Genomic DNA, 16,198 nt, shown 5'->3' with positions numbered 1-16,198 from the left:
TTTTGCTTGACGCAACTGCGCGCCGTGAACCACCATATTCAGTTTGTAGGCACATACATTTGTGCTTTTGGTGTGCTAACCATGACAGAATGAGACCACACATCAATCGCTGTACTCATGACGATCACGTGAGCTCGCATGTGCAACCACTTACAGTGAGATCACATGATCAGTTATCTTACCTCCAAACTTATGAGGGTAGATATAATACGGATGCTTATTTTGATTGGGAGTTTGAGGTTGAGAATATTTTTGGATGCCATGATTTTACCAACATGAGAAAGCAAGAATTGCCGCCCAAACTTTTATTGATCTTGCTTCCGTTTGTAGGACTGGAATTATAAAGAAAAATGTTGATAATACACCTACTACTTGGGTAGATTTAAAACTGCTTTTGAGACGTAATTCCAGCCTCTTTCCTCATCAACTGAACCGCTCCGCAACTTGAACGATTGTGGAACAAGGTAGTAATAATCATACATGTTTACTATCGTGAATTTAAATTTTACATGTACCCGTTGTGATATAAAGGAATTTGAGGAAAGTACTAAGAACATGTTTTCAAATGGCTTGAACCCCGGGACATTAAGGTTATGTTTAAGTATATTCCCTGCTCTACTATTGGTATATATGTTCGAGCTTGTGCTTTTGAGAAACACATACGTGAGAAAACGTTTGGACCATTCCAACCTTTCCAAGTCATGCACACTAGACCTAGTTTGTTTCTTCCAATGTTCCACGCATGGATATTGTTGTGCGAGCCGCCCAGCCACGTACTTGTGACACGTCGCGAACATCTTCTACGTTGGAGTCACAAGGTAAAAATGAAGGTAATCGATTTTGCCTCTTCCACATGTGATCATGAATTTGGATGATGATTTACATATGTCATGTGATCATTTGTCTATTGAGTTGATTGAGGATAGAGTTGTCACTTTGAAACAATCTTCTGATATAACAATGGAGATGTTTCCTAGTTTTGTTCATGAACTTGAAATTGATGAATGCAATGTTGATATTAATATACTCATGTGATGAGGTAGAAAATGATTTTGCCACACCGCCTATTAGGAGGATCATACTACCGATTTGCATGTACCATGTGATAGTACCACCGAGATTGATGTTGTTGTGAGCGCAATTAGTACCGTATTGGAATTCTTCTTTGACGATGTGCGCGTCCACTCGAAATTATTAATACCGAAATGGATTCTTCTATTGATTTAAGTACACCCACTGAATTGCATGCTACAATACCAAATGTTTTGGGTGCTTCTTTGTGGATATTATTCATGCATCTATCAATTCGAGTGTCCCAATGAGTTACATGCTAAGAAAGATTTTTTGTTGGGTGTACCAATTGATCACTTTAATCTGTCTTGGAACATGAGTGCACCCACTGAAATTATCATTGATATGACTAGCAATCTTTTGCTGACACACCTACAGATTTGTGTACTATGTGCTGTTTTTCGTTCCTCTATTGATATGAGTGTACCAACTGCGGGAGAATTTTGTTTCCAATGATGACTATGTTAGGAACTTGTGTAAATGATATACCAACTATAAAGAGTACACCTACCGTACAAGCACTTCTTCCATATCTATGAGTGCACAAATCCGGAAATTCTTGCTCCCGATAATGAACCTTGTGACTTGGAAAGATGACTCTAGTATGGATCATATAAAACTCCGGTTATGAATAATGAAGTGTTGGCTAAGATTTCTCATGCTAATTCTTTTGTTTTCACAGATGGATCCACCTATATCTTAATAAGCATGCTAGAAATAAAATTGATGAACTTCCTTGTTTAAAGAGTGTCTACGCCCCGATGTTCCTTTTAATTTGATTGGGAGTATGTCAAAGACCAATGTTTTTATGGTACATAGGAGGTAATTCATGTGGTGATGACTTTATAGTTCCAATAAACCGAATTTGTGTATATGCTTTCCATTTTGATATGACCTCCAATGTTGCTATTCATCTCTATGCCAAATAACTTGCTGCAAAATTGTTTAAATCCACATGGCGTAGCTAGTAAATTTGAGACCTTAAGTTTGGTTTACCAACTTTGGGATGGTTTAATGATGAGCATTATAATTTGAAAGGAGTTAATATGTGCTTCAATTATATCTGCAAATTGAGTTGTGATAAATGCTTTAATAAATTCAATAGTTTCTACGCTACTACAATACCGCAATATGTACAAAATTAAGGGCGACATGACAGAGCCGTTAAAACGGATGACATATACATATACCATGCATATACCTTGTCTCTTTGTTAGCATGTTTATGGGGGGACAAACATCGCCGAGGACGGCTTTTCTTTCAAGAAAGGGAGGATGATGAGGACATGACACTGCGATTTAAGGCATATCTTAGGTGAAAAAGATGAGACTACGTCGAGGACGACTTCAATTCAAGTAGTGAGGATGATGAGGACATCTCTATGATAGATACAATCCAATAATCTCTACAACCACATCTCTGTGTAATATTCGTTACTAGGAATCCTTCCGATATATATGAGAATATGATGCTGCCTAAATCAAATGTATTTATATTATTTAGGAATGGATCTAGCATGACGCCCAAGCACTGGATTAGGAACGTACGGAGACAGGCAAAGACCCGCAAGGATTCCGACTGGCGTTGCAAGCGAGGTGATTTGCAATATCAGCTTTCACCATAGTGAAGCAATGTTGCTTGGATGAATATGTTACTCCATCATAAAATTCGTCCAAAGAGTTATTATTGGTGCCGTCATCATTATTTAATGGGCCAGGCCCATGTATTTTCGTGTGGAGGCGTATTTTAGAGGATTTTAAGAGGCCATATAAGTGGAGGCAGCGCCTATTTAGGGGTGTTTTTGGCCAACTCCTAGTCAAGTTGGACGAAAACTCCTTGACTTCATATATATCCTCCTCGTAGCCGCTATTAGAACTTGATTTTGATTAGATTAAAAGTTAGCCAATCACGCAACTACGTACTTCTTTTGAGGCCAACGCCTGAACAAGACCGTTTACCTATTCACCACTCATTATCAATCAAGCTTTCATCTTATTCGCAATATTCTCATCGCATCTTTAGTTCTTACTTGTTCTCGATTTCGTAGGGAATTAAGACACTGTCAGGCTTCGTCAGCTGATCGCGGCCCCCGCAAGATCAGTAACTCCTTGAGATTGTCCTAGCTGGGACACAATAGACAGCTTTGCACGTGTAGTCGATCACAAGACTAACCCACCAACAAATCGATTTATCCCCATCTCACTTCCTTTAACAGTGATTGGTCCCTTTGGTCCAGGCAATTGATGTCTACGGGAGCTTCTATTCTTGTAGACAGTGTTGGGCCTCCAAGAGCAGAGGTTTGTAGAACAGCAGCAAGTTTCCCTTAAGTGGATACCCAAGGTTTATCGAACTCGTGGAGGAAGAGGTCAAAGATATCCCTCTCATGCAACCCCGCAACCACAAAGCAAGAAGTCTCTTGTGTCCCCAACACACCTAATAGGTGCACTAGTTCGGCGAAGAGATAGTGAAATACAGGTGGTATAAATAAGTATGAGCAGTAGCAACGGTGCCGTAAAAGTGCTTGCTGGCGTGTAGTTGATGGTGGTAGTACTGCAGCAGTAGTAACACAAGAAAACAAGAAACAAGCAAGTAGTAACTCAGCAGTATTTAGGAACAAGGCCTAGGGATTACACTTTCACTAGTGGACACTCTCAACATTGATCACATAACAGAATAGATAAATGCATACTCTACACTTTTGTTGGATGATGAACACATTGCGTAGGATTACACGAACCCTCAATGCCGGAGTTAACAAGCTCCACAATAATGCTCATGTTTAAGTAACCTTATAGTGTAAGATAGATCAATAGACTAAACCAAGTACTAGCATAGCATGCACACTGTCACCTTCATGCATATGTAGGAGGAATAGATCACATCAATATTATCATAGCAATAGTTAACTTCGCAATCTACAAGAGATCATGATCATAGCATAAACCAAGTACTAACATGGTGCACGCACCGTCACCTTTGCACACATGCAGAGAGGAATAAAACTACTTTAATAACAAATCACTAGAGTAGCACATAGATAAATTGTGATACAAAACATGCTGCAATCATAAAGAGATATAAATAAGCACTTCACTACGCCATTCAACATTGAGTAAGTATTCTGTGAAGTATGGCCTAAGAGACCCACACGGTGCACACACTGTCACCTTTACACACGTGGGACTAGGAGTCTCCGGAGATCACATAAGTAAAACTCACTTGACTAGCATAATGACATCTAGATTACAAGCATCATCATATGAATCTCAATCATGTAAGGCAGCTCATGAGATTATTGTATTGAAGCACATAGGAGAGAGATGAACCACATAGCTACCGGTACAGCCCCGAGCCTCGATGGAGAACTACTCCCTCCTCATGGGAGCAAGCAGCGGTGATGAAGATGGCGGTGGAGATGGCAGCGGTGTCGATGGAGAAGCCTTCCGGGGCACTTCCCCGCTCCGGCAGGTGCCGGAACGGAGACTCCCGTCCCCCGCATCTTGGCTTCGCGATGGCGGCGGCTCTGGAAGGTTTCTGTGGGTTTCGTCAATCGTGATAGGGTTTTCCGATCCAGGGGCTTCTTATAGGCGAAGAGGCGGCGCAGGAAGGTCGAAGGGGGGCCCACACCCTAGGGGGGCGCCCCCCCTTGGCCGCGCCGGGTGTGGTGTGGGGCCCCTGTGGCTCCCCTCCGATCCTTCCCGGTGTTCCGGATGCTTCCGGGTAAAATAGGAACTTGGGCGTTGATTTCGTCCGATTCCGAGAATATTTCGTTACTAGGATTTCTGAAACCAAAAACAGCAGTAAAACAGAACCGGCACTTCGGCATCTTGTTAATAGGTTAGTTCCGTAAAATGCACGAATATGACATAAAGTGTGCATAAAACATGTAGATAACATCAATAATGTGGCATGGAACACAAGAAATTATCGATACGTTGGAGACGTATCAGCATCCCCAAGCTTAGTTCTCGCTCGTCCCGAGCAGGTAAAACGATAACAAAGATAATTTCTGGAGTGACATGCCATCATAAACTTGATCATACTATTTGTAAAGCATATGTAGAGAATGCAGCGATCAAAACAATGTGTATGACATGAGTAAACAACTGAATCATAAAGCAAAGACTTTTCATGAATAACACTTCAAGACAAGCATCAATAAGTCTTGCATAAGAGTTAACTCATAAAGCAATAATTCAAAGTAAAGGCAATGAAGCAACACAAAAGAAGATTAAGTTTCAGCGGTTGCTTTCAACTTGTAACATGTATATCTTATGGATAGTTGTCAATGCAAAGCAGTATAACAAATGCAATATGCAAATATGTAAGAATCAATGCACAGTTCACACAAGTGTTTGCTTCTTGAGATGGAGAGAAATAGGTGAACTGACTCAACAATGAAAGTAAAAGAATGGTCCTCCATAGAGGAAAAGCATCGATTGCTATATTTGTGCTAGAGCTTTGATTTTGAAAACATGAAACAATTTTGTCAACGGTAGTAATAAAGCATATGCATCATGTAAATTATATCTTATAAGTTGCAAGCCTCATGCATAGTGTACCAATAGTGCCCGCACCTTGTCCTAATTAGCTTGGACTACCTGGATTATCACCGCAATACATATGCTTTAACCAAGTTTCACAAAGGGGTACCTCTATGCCGCCCGTACAAAGGTCTAAGGAGAAAGCTCGCATTTGGATTTCTCGCTTTTGATTATTCTCAACTTAGACATCCATACCGGGACAACATAGACAACAGTATAATGGACTCCTCTTTTAATGCTTTAAGCATTTGACAACAATTAATTCTTTTCTCATTAGAGACTTGAGGATATTTGTCCAAAACTGAAACTTCCACCATGAATCATGGCTTTAGTTAGCGGCCCAATGTTCTTCTCTCACAATATGCATGCTCAAACCATTCAACTCAGTGTAGATCGCCCTTACTTCAGTACAAGACGAACATGCATAGCAACTCACATGAAATTCAACAATGAGTTGATGGCGTTCCCCGCAAACATGGTTATCGCACAACAAGCAACTTAATAAGAGATAAAGTGCATAATTACATATTCAATACCACAATAGTTTTTAAGCTATTTGTCCCATGAGCTATATATTGCAAAGGTGAATGATGGAATTTTAAAGGTAGCACTCAAGCAATTTACTTTGGAATGGCGGGAAAATACCATGTAGTATAGGTAGATATGGTGGACACAAATGGCATAGTGGTTGGCTCAAGTATTTTGGATGCATGAGAAGTATTCCCTCTCGATACAAGGTTTAGGCTAGCAAGGCTTATTTGAAACAAACACAAGGATGAACCGGTGCAGCAAAACTCACATAAAAGACATATTGAAGACATTATAAGACTCTACACCGTCTTCCTTGTTGTTCAAAACTCAATACTAGAAATTATCTAGACTTTAGAGAGACCAATTATGCAAACCAAATTTTAGCATGCTCTATGTATTTCTTCATTAATGGGTGCAAAGCATATGATGCAAGAGCTTAAACATGAGCACAACAATTGCCAAGTATCACATTACCCAAGACATTATAGCAATTACTACATGTATCATTTTCCAAATCCAACCATATAACAATTTAACGAAGAGGAAACTTCGCCATGAATATTATGAGCTAAGAACACATGTGTTCATATGAACCAGCGGAGCGTGTCTCTCTCCCACACAAGCATGACGTAATCCAATTTATTCAAACAAAAACAAAAACAAAAGCACACAGACGCTCCAAGTAAAGCACATAAGATGTGACCGAATAAAAATATAGTTTCAAGAGAAGGAACCTGATAATTTATCGATGAAGAAGGGGATGCCTTGGGCATCCCCAAGCTTAGACGCTTGAGTCTTCTTGATATATGCAGGGGTGAACCACCGGGTGCATCCCCAAGCTTAGAGCTTTCACTCTCCTTGATCATAGTATATCATCCTCCTCTCTTGACCCTTGAAAACTTCCTCCACACCAAACTCGAAACAACTCATTAGAGGGTTAGTGGACAATAAAAATTAACATGTTCAGAGGTGACACAATCATTCTTAACACTTCTGGACATTGCATAAAGCTACTGGACATTAATGGATCAAAGAAATTCATCCAACATAGCAAAAGAGGCAATGCGAAATAAAAGGCAGAATCTGTCAAAACAGAACAGTCCGTAAAGATGGATTTTATTAGGCCACCAGACTTGCTCAAATGAAAATACTCAAATTGAATGAACGTTGCGTACATATCTGAGGATCACTCACGTAAATTGGCATAATTTTCTGAGTTACCTACAGAGAATTAGACCCAGATTCGTGACGAGCAAAGAAATCTGTTTCTGCGCAAGTAATCCAAATCTAGTACTTACTTTACTATCAAAGACTTTACTTGGCACAACAAAACACAAAACTAAGATAAGGAGAGGTTGCTACAGTAGTAAACAACTTCCAAGACACAAAATAAAAACAAAGTACTGTAGGTAAAAACATGGGTTATCTCCCAAGAAGTTCTTTGTTTTTAGCCATTAAGATGGGCTCAGCAGTTTTAATGATGCACTCGCAAGAAATAGTATTTGAAGCAAAAGAGAGCATCAAGAGGCAAATTCAAAACACATTTAAGTCTAACATGCTTCCTATGCATAGGAATCTTGTAAATAAACAAGTTCATGAAGAGCAAAGTAACAAGCATAGGAAGATAAAACAAGTGTAGCTTCAAAAATTTCAGCACATAGAGAGGTGTTTTAGTAACATGAAAATTTCTACAACCATATTTTCCTCTCTCATAATAACTTTCAGTAGCAACATGAGAAAACTCAACAATATAACTATCACATAAAGCATTATTATCATGAGTCTCATGCATAAAATTATTACTCTCCACATAAGCATAATCAATTTTATTAGTTGTAGTGGGAGCAAATTCAACAAAGTAGCTATCATTATTATTCTCATCAAGTGTAGGAGGCATAGTATAATCACAACAAAATTTACTCTCCATAGTAGGTTGTACCAAAAGACCACTATCATTATCATCATCGTAAATAGGAGGCAAAGTATCATCAAAGAAAATTTTCTCCTCAATGCTTGGGGGACTAAAAATATCATGAAAACCAGCTTCCCCAAGCTTAGAACTTTCTATATTATTATCAACAATGGTGTTCAAAGCGTTCATACTAATATTACTACCAAGCATGCAAATAAGATTTCATAGGTTTTTTAATTTTCGCATCAAACAATCCATGTTTTAAATCAGGAAATAGAATAAGAAGCTCACTCTTGTACATTATGCCAAACTAGTGTAAACAAGAAACAACAAGATGCAATTGCAGGATCTAAAGGAAATAGCTTTGAGCACACACACAACGGCGCCGTGAAAAATACTTTACCCGAGACCGTAGTATGAGAGCCTTTTACCTTTCCTCCCAAGCAACGGCGCCGTAAAAGTGCTTGATGTCTACGGGAGCTTCTATTCTTGTAGACAGTGTTGGGCCTCCAAGAGCAGAGGTTTGTAGAACAGCGAAGCAAGTTTCCCTTAAGTGGATACCCAAGGTTTATCGAACTCGGGGAGGAAGAGGTCAAAGATATCCCTCTCATGCAACCCCGCAACCACAAAGCAAGAAGTCTCTTGTGTCCCCAACACACCTAATAGGTGCACTAGTTCGGCGAAGAGATAGTGAAATACAGGTGGTATAAATAAGTATGAGCAAGAGCAACGGTGCCGGAAAAGTGCTTGCCTGGCGTGTAGTTGATGGTGGTAGTATTGCAACAAGTAGTAACACAGTAGAAACAAGAAACAAGCAAGTAGTAACTCAGCAGTATTTAGGAACAAGGCCTAGGGATTACACTTTCACTAGTGGACACTCTCAACATTGATCACATAACAGTAATAGATAAATGCATACTCTACACTTTTGTTGGATGATGAACACATTGCGTAGGATTACACGAACCATCAATGCCGGAGTTAACAAGCTCCACAATAATGCTCATGTTTAAGTAACCTTATAGTGTAAGATAGATCAATAGACTAAACCAAGTACTAGCATAGCATGCACACTCGTCACATTCATGCATATGTAGGAGGAATAGATCACATCAATATTATCATAGCAATAGTTAACTTCGCAATCTACAAGAGATCATGATCATAGCATAAACCAAGTACTAACATGGTGCACGCACTGTCACCTTTGCACACATGCAGGAGGAATAAAACTACTTTAATAACAAATCACTAGAGTAGCACATAGATAAATTGTGATACAAAACATGCTGCAATCATAAAGAGATATAAATAAGCACTTCACTACGCCATTCAACATTGAGTAAGTATTCGTGAAGTATGGCCTAAGAGACCCACACGGTGCACACACTCGTCACCTTTACACACGTGGGACTAGGAGTCTCCGGAGATCACATAAGTAAAACTCACTTGACTAGCATAATGACATCTAGATTACAAGCATCATCATATGAATCTCAATCATGTAAGGCAGCTCATGAGATTATTGTATTGAAGCACATAGGAGAGAGATGAACCACATAGCTACCGGTACAGCCCCGAGCCTCGATGGAGAACTACTCCCTCCTCATGGGAGCAGCAGCGGTGATGAAGATGGCGGTGGAGATGGCAGCGGTGTCGATGGAGAAGCCTTCCGGGGCACTTCCCCGCTCCGACAGGGTGCCGGAACAGCAGACTCCCGTCCCCCGCATCTTGGCTTCGCGATGGCGGCGGCTCCGGAAGGTTTCGTGGGTTTCGTCAATCGTGATAGGGTTTTCCGATCCAGGGGCTTCTTATAGGCGAAGAGGCGGCGCAGGAAGGTCGAAGGGGGCCCACACCCTAGGGGGCGCCCCCTTGGCCGCGCCGAGGTGTGGTGTGGGGCCCCTGTGGCTCCCCTCCGATCCTTCCCGGTGTTCCGGATGCTTCCGGTAAAATAGGAACTTGGGCGTTGATTTCGTCCGATTCCGAGAATATTTCGTTACTAGGATTTCTGAAACCAAAACAGCAGAAAACGAGAACCGGCACTTCGGCATCTTGTTAATAGGTTAGTTCCAGAAAATGCACGAATATGACATAAAGTGTGCATAAAACATGTAGATAACATCAATAATGTGGCATGGAACACAAGAAATTATCGATACGTTGGAGACGTATCAGCAATCTCCACAACAGATATGTATAGTGTGGTACTGCCATAAACCTAGTGTATGCTGGTCGTCCCAACAAAGCGTGGTATTGCGACGGAAAATCTACGACTTCAAATTCCAGCTTCTCGATTCTATAATTCTCTCGAGTTCCAAACTGAACGTCGAGATTTATCTTCCCCAATGGATAACTTGGTTTCTCCGGTGTGATGTCGTGGAACCTTGTGTCCGTTGGCTTCAAATTTGCTAAGGATATGTTCATCTTCCTCAATGTATCTGCGTACATGATGTAGCCCCGCTCACCGACGACACTACATCAAGACCAACAAGTCCCCCAAGTGGACCGATGACACGAGCCCGAGTCAAAGCGCTACATGATAAGGTGAACTCACTCCTCACTACCCTCGATCTCGATACCCCATTGGATGGACTGCTACCTCGAGCCGATACGCTTTGTGTTATCGGATATGAACCTCGAGAGAAGGACGTCGCAGCAGACCCGAAGATGGACAAGGAAGAAGGAAGAAAGGAGTGGCCGCCGAAGGACGCCCCTGTGGCCGGCACTGCCGGCCTCCGAGCGCCGGCAGCGCCGGCCGAGTACACCCGGCGACCGCCGGCCTCCAAGCACCCGAAGAAGGCTCCGACCGGCACCGCCGGCCCAGATCAGCGGCAGCTGCCGGCCACGCCGGCGACCGCCGGCCAACCCTCACCGGCACCGCCGGCCCCGCCCTCGTTGACTTAATCTCAGCCGTTGATTTTGCATCTATGGACCAGGATAATTTATGTAATGCCCCTTTTACCCCTGGACGGATCTGGGCCTATAAGTACCTCACCCCTTCCTCCAGATTAGGGTTAGACTTGTTTTGAACTCAAACCCTAACTTTGAGCTTAGTCTCCCTTGGGTATCATCCCTCTGTAATCAAGGCCATCCTTGTTGTTGATTTGGTAATTGCTGAGTGAGATTCTAGTACAAGCTACTCTCTCTCCCTCACCAATCCCCTTTTCTCCAACACCAATCTCTCACCGGGAATTCGCCGCGTGCCTCTTCCGGGTGATTCTATTGGCGTGGTCCATCGAGCCACGGGGTAAGTATCGGGTGTATCGGGTTGGTGTGCGTGCGTGAGTCTCGGGGTTCCTCGTGTTCATCACCGTGTTCTTCGTGTTCCTCGCGTTTTCCCATCTCCCCTTTGGTTTCGACGTCAATCCGCAAGATCGGGCCACACACGGGGTCTTAGGCCTCATCATATGGTATCAGCAGCCTTTGGTTTCCGCGGATTTGACCTCCCACCCACCCGATTTCGTTCCTAGAAAATTTCCCAAAAAATAGCCCTAAATTGCCTTTTGACCGATCTGTGATTTGGTTGCGTTTTGAGTGGTTTTGATCCATGGATTTCGTGCCCCTCTGGTTGATCTACGTTTTCCCCACTTTCTAGACCTCATGATGTGGCTAAGCCTACGGGTGTGCCCGATCTTCACGGATTTGGATGGGATTCGTGGGGGAAGGTGGATGAACACGAAGAACGTGGGTGGATGGCGGGGTGGATCGAAGATACAAACGCAACACACACACACAACCGGTTGTTCTTCGTTGGCCCGATACACCAACCCAACGGAATTGCAAGAAAAAGACCCACAAGGAGTAGAATCCCTCACAAAAGGTTGGCAATAGCAATCGATAGAGTTCCAAAGAGGAAAAGAGTGCAAATAGATAGAATTGCAAAAGCAAAAGATCCAAAACACTAGAATTCCTAGAATGGAAGAGATCAACCGCCTAGAAGAGTAGATAACTTCGTAGATTCGTAGATCTAGAAGGGTTTCCCGCGGGAAGGAGCATAGCTCATGTTTCTCTTACATCAAGTCTGAATCTCAGATCCGAGCCAACTAGGCTATATATAGTAGGTGGGGCGAAGGGGTAAGTTACAACTAAAAGTGTCTGTTGTGCTGAAGTTCGATGGGGCGGAAGTTCCGGTCATCATGGGCGGAAGTTCCGGCCGAGGCGGAAGTTCCGGTCCGGAGGGGCGGAAGTTCCGGTCGAGGCCGGAAGTTCCGGCCAAGTTCCGGCCTTGTTCCGAAAGTCGTCCATTGTCCCGCGAGTAACATCCGAGTAAGGTTTTCGGCGACTTTCGGAACTTGGGCGGAACTTGGGCGGAAGTTCCGGTGGGCGGAAGTTCCGGTCCTTGGGGGCGGAAGTTCCGGCCGGACCCCGTTTCCGGGCGCCGGGAAGCATCTTGAGAGCATCCGGGAGGCATCCGGCCGGAAGTTCCGGTCCCGGAGGGCGGAAGTTCCGGCCGGGGCGCCGTAGCTCCATCTTCTTCATTTCCAGCTCTCTCTCCATTGGCTTGGTCTTCATGGCTCGCTTCTTGGTCGCTGTACCTGATTGAACATAGGGTATTGGCATGAAGTAGCAAGCCATCCAAAGGAGTGTCAAAAGCATACATGGAGAGGAGCGAATTCACCTCTTGGCGTAGGGCTTGGGCTCGAGCTCGTGTCATTGGACCACGAGGAGGGCTTGTCGGTCTTGATGTAGTATCGACCTTGGGTAGGGCTACATCATCTCCCCCTTGGGAAAGAGTCGTCCTCGACTCTAACGTCTCTTCATCTTCATAGTATGGCGAGAGGTCGGACACATTGAATGTGTTGCTCACCAAGTACTTGGATGTTGGTATGTCGATGACGTAGGCGTTGTCGTTGATTCGCTTGAGGACCTTGAAGGGACCATCGCCTCGGGGCTTGAGCTTGGAGTTTCTTTCTTGAGGGAAACGGTCCTTGCGAAGATGTAACCACACTAGGTCTCCTTCATTGAAGATCCGTGCCTTTTTGTTCATGTTGAGGCGTGTTGTTTGACGAAGAACTTGTTGCTCGATTGTTGCCCTTGTATCTTCATGTAGCTTCTTCATGTATTGTGCTCGCTTGTCGATGTCCATGTTCACTTGCTCATGTAGCGGTAGAGGAAGGAGGTCAATTGCCGTAGGAGGCTCAAAGCCATAGACAACCATGAACGGGCTTCTCCTTGTCGTAGTGTGCTTGGCGCGGTTGTAGGCAAACTCCGCATGCGGGATGCAATCCTCCCATGACTTCAAGTTCTTCTTCACGAGGATGCGTAGGAGAGAGGAGAGGCTTCGATTGACCACTTCCGTTTGGCCGTCCGTTTGCGGATGCGAGGATGATGAGAATAAGAGCTTCACTCCAAACTTTGCCATGAGCGACTTCCAAAGATAACTCATGAACTTGACATCTCGATCCGACACAATGCTTCTTGGTACACCGTGGAGTCTCACAATTTCCCTAAAAAACAAGGAAGCAATGTGTGAAGCATCATCCGTTCGGGAGCATGGTATGAAATGTGCCATTTTAGAGAAACGATCAACCACTACAAAAATGGAATCATGACCATATTTGGTTCGAGGCAATCCTAGTACAAAATCCATACTTATGTCGGACCAAGGAGCATGAGGAATAGGTAACGGTGTATAAAGGCCATAGGGGTTGGAAGTGGACTTAGCTTGTAAGCATGTTGTACACCGTCGGCAAAGGCGCTCCACATCGCGTTTCATTCTTGGCCAATAATAGTGAGTGGAGAGCATGGCATATGTCTTGTCTCTTCCAAAATGTCCCATAAGACCACCACCATGCGATTCTTGTAAGAGCAAAAGGCGAAGCGAAGACATAGGAATACAAAGTTTGTTTCCCTTGAACAAGAATCCTTGGTGCAAATAGAAATCATCGATGCCCTTCTCACTAGAACACTTTGCAAAGATTGGGCCAAAGAAAGTATCGGAAGCATATAAATCTTTGATTTCATCAAGACCCAAAACACTAATATCCAAACGAGTGAGTAAGAGGGTGAGTTTGCGGGAAAGAGCATCCGCCACAACATTGTCCTTGCCCTTCTTGTATTTGATCACATATGGAAAGGACTCAATGAACTCAACCCATTTTGCATGACGTTTGTTCAAATTATGTTGGCTTTTCAAATACTTCAAAGACTCATGGTCGGAGTGGATAACAAACTCTTTTGGCCAAAGATAGTGTTGCCAAACTTCAAGAACACGAACCAAAGCATAAAGTTCCTTGTCATATATAGGATAGTTGAGGCGTGCGCCATCCAACTTCTCGCTATAGTATGCCACGGGTTTTCCATCTTGTATAAGCACTCCACCAATACCGAGTCCACTTGCATCGCACTCAATCTCAAAAGTTTTGGAAAAGTTTGGAAGAACAAGGAGTGGTGCCTCGGTAAGGCGTTTCTTCAACTCATCAAAAGCATTTTGTTGGGCCTTGCCCCAAACAAACGGAACATTCTTCTTGGTAAGCTCATTCAAAGGGCAAGCAATGGTGCTAAAATCTTTCACAAAGCGGCGGTAGAAACCGGCAAGTCCATGGAAACTTCGGACTTGAGCAACATTGGTAGGAGTGGGCCAATTGTGGATGGCCTCAACCTTAGAAGAATCAACTTCAATACCATTAGCGGAAACCACAAAGCCAAGAAAAACCAACTTGTTTTGAGCAAAGGTGCACTTGGGGAGGTTAGCATAAAGCTTTTCATGACGCAAGATGCACAAGACTTCTCTCACATGTTGTACATGGTCCTCGAGACTTTTGCTATAAATGAGAATATCATCGAAATAGACAACCACACTCTTGCCAATGAGAGGTCGCAAGATGTGATTCATGAGTCGCATGAAAGTAGATGGAGCATTTGAAAGGCCAAATGGCATGACAAGCCATTCATAGAGACCAAGTTTGGTCTTGAATGCCGTCTTCCATTCATCACCTACCGCCATGCGGATTTGATGGTAGCCACTACGCAAATCAATCTTAGAGAAAATCGTGGCACCACTAAGTTCATCAAGCATGTCATCTAAACGCGGAATGGGATGGCGGTAACGGACGGTAATGGCATTGATGGGGCGACAATCCATACACATCCGTTGCGTCTCATCCGGTTTAGGCACAAGAATCACGGGAACCGCACAAGGGCTTAGGCTTTCACGAACATACCCTTTTCCGAGGAGGTCTTGTATTTGACGTTGGATCTCCTTTGTGTCTTCGGGGTTGGTGCGGTAGGCGGCGCGGTTGGGTAGAGGAGCGCCGGGTATGAGGTCGATGCGGTGCTCAATCCCTCGAAGCGGTGGTAGTCCATGAGGAAGCTCGTCGGGGAAGACATCTTGGAACTCCTTCAAAAGAGACAACAAAGACGAAGGAAGGGTTGTTAAGTTGTTAGTCTCCGAAGATGGCCCCTTGCAAATGAGCACGTAGTGCAATATGGTGGATGGGTTGAGGTTCAATTCTCTCATCTCACTCTTGGTAGCTATGAGGACACTCTTCATCTCACTCATATATGGTTTGTGGCGCTCACTTTCTTTTTGGTGGGTCACTCTCTCACCACTCATCTCACTAGTGATTGTAGCTTCCTTAGCCCTCACTAGAGCCTTTGCATTGTCCGCAATTACTTGGCTAGGAGTCATCGGGCGTAGGATGAATGTCTTGTCGCCAACCTTGAAGCTATAGGCATTTGTGTAGCCATCATGGCTTGCTCTTTTGTCATATTGCCAAGGGCGACCAAGTAGCATGTGACACACCGTCATGGGCACTACATCGCAATCAACGGTATCTTCATAGGCGCCAATCTTGAATGATACGGAGACGGTGTGTTGTATCTTGACGTTTCCATTGTCACTTAGCCATTGCACATGGTAAGGGTGGGGGTGTTTCCGGAGTGTGAGGTTGAGCTTGGAGCATAGTTCGGTGCTTGCAAGATTGTGGCAACTCCCTCCATCGATGATAACCTTTATTGACTTGCCATTGATTCCGGCTCTTGTTTGGAAGATGTTGCACCTTTGATCTTCATTGGGGAGTGCGTGGGTTGTCAACACTTTGGTCACCACAAGTGATGGGCTTGCATCATGCACACATAGGACTTGCTCTTGGTCTTCCAAGTCATCATCTTCAAGATTGGTTGCGGCTTGTACCAAGGC

The sequence above is a fragment of the Lolium rigidum genome, chromosome 3, assembly GCF_022539505.1.
Source record: "Lolium rigidum isolate FL_2022 chromosome 3, APGP_CSIRO_Lrig_0.1, whole genome shotgun sequence".
In the NCBI taxonomy this organism is placed as follows: domain Eukaryota; kingdom Viridiplantae; phylum Streptophyta; class Magnoliopsida; order Poales; family Poaceae; genus Lolium; species Lolium rigidum.
This window is presented reverse-complemented; position numbering follows the sequence as displayed.